The following is a 1,790-nucleotide window of genomic DNA, read 5'->3' on the forward strand; positions in this document are numbered from 1 at the left end:
AGGGTGAAAAATATCAAAATATTGTAGGCAGAGACGGGCTACAACTTCTGGATCATCTTTATATAAATCGTTTTGATTATCTTCTTATGAAAGATAACTTTGACGTACACGAGCGACCAGGCGCGTTGCAAGATTTTCAAAAGTGTGGGGGATGTTGTCTGTGCCTAAAATAATTTGATGTTATTCACCTTGTTAGTTTAATTTCCATAATAGCTGAGCAGGTGCGAATTTTAGACGCGTCACGCATGTCTCCATTTTAAACATGTTTAAACTGTTCAGAATACAAATCCAGGCTCTGTCTCGTTAGATTGGTGCAACTAAAGTTTGTACTGAATGAAACTTTACATTAAACCATGTTGAAAAGAAAAGGATCCGATTAAATCTTTCCCCTCATTTACAGTCACGACGTACAGCGCAGTGTACGTGGCTCTGGGGTTAATCAAGTTTAGTTGTTTCTCTTTGCAACAATCTTCACAAGAAGGCAAAACAGTTAAATGGCAGGTTACAGATATTTCCATTTGACTGTATTTTGATGGATAAACTCAAGGATGCTGGCTGTTTTGAAAGAATTTGTCATGTTGGGTTGAAGTCTTTTGACTCACGACATGCAGAATCACACACAGGCAGAAGGTGAGTAAAATTATTTATTAAAGTTGGATGAGTGATGCAGATGTTGAATGGGATTCGGGAGGTTCTGATGAAGTTCTGCAGCAGAAAACCAGAGTGAGTAGTTGCAGGACAACGGGCATAAAGGTAATGAGATTTTGTCTTACGGTTTCCAGTTAGTTAGAGAGAGTTTTGAGAGGAGGGCACGTCAGGGCTGGCTGAGTTGGTCGGGCGAGAGGCAGAGGAAATGGCTGGGAGCTGAGCACCGGAGTCCAGGTTGTACTGATGGCATGTGGGGGTTGGAGAGCAGGCGGTCAGGGGCGAGTGACGGGCTGGTGAGCAGGATGATCCGGTGAGTTTCTTGCTTGGTGGTGGAAGTTGGCAGATGAATGGAAGGTACCTGAGGAGGTCAAAGGTAACAGGGCAGATTAACTTGATCGAAGCGAGGTAAACAGGAAATACAAGACAGGCAAGGTTCTGGCGAGAATACTACCCAATACTGAGTAATCATCCAGCGCTGATGTGTTGTCCCAACACTCCTTAAATCCCCTGACCACTGATGAGGAGATCAACAACAGCTGCTCTCTGGACACACCCACCTGCACACAGAGAAACTCAAACAGGTGTTAGCTCAGCACAGACCATGACAGAATTACCCCGACGCACACTGATGCGCATGGATGAGCTTGGAAAAATGTTCTTTTTATGAAATTATGAAACTTTGGCTGAACAGCGCTTTTTCCCGTCTCTAATATGGAGACGCATGACGCATCCAGTCTGAGGCAGAATAGCCTCTTCAGCTCAGAAAGCACCTGTAGAGACATTTGATCACGCACAAAGTTTATGTGGAGCAGAAGCGGTCGGGCCACGGCAGGTGGAACGTTCCTAGCCTACATGAAGTGAAACTGTTTAATTGTAACATTAATATGTTACTGGACACACTGGTCTGGTTGGTTAGACCAGTGTTGGAAGTGGAAAACACACACACACACACACACACACACACACACACACACACACACACACACACACATACACACACACACACACACCAATTAAAATAATGCTGATAGCATGGACTAGAAGACAGGTGATGGTTTTATTTAAATGATGATCAGGCTGCTGTAAAATGTAATCTCCATCCACATCCAGATGGAATGATCCTCTATTCTATTTGCTCTGCT

General features: G+C 43.9%; 1 long non-coding RNA gene across 2 annotated transcripts; it reads right to left on the minus strand.

The window, feature by feature from the left end:
* Positions 1–626: 626 nt before the first annotated feature.
* On the minus strand, positions 627–1,584 carry LOC129166787 (uncharacterized). 2 transcript variants are annotated; one of them, XR_008565695.2, is made up of 3 exons: positions 1,100–1,584; positions 774–1,006; positions 627–705 (listed from the first exon to the last, which is right to left on the minus strand). It is a non-coding gene; the product is annotated as an uncharacterized lncRNA (long non-coding RNA). The 2 variants fall into 2 exon arrangements; XR_011515670.1 differs by having other exon boundaries at positions 627–1,006.
* Between the last annotated feature and the right edge of the window lie 206 nt (positions 1,585–1,790).

This window comes from Nothobranchius furzeri, chromosome 12, assembly GCF_043380555.1.
Source record: "Nothobranchius furzeri strain GRZ-AD chromosome 12, NfurGRZ-RIMD1, whole genome shotgun sequence".
NCBI lineage: Eukaryota > Metazoa > Chordata > Actinopteri > Cyprinodontiformes > Nothobranchiidae > Nothobranchius > Nothobranchius furzeri.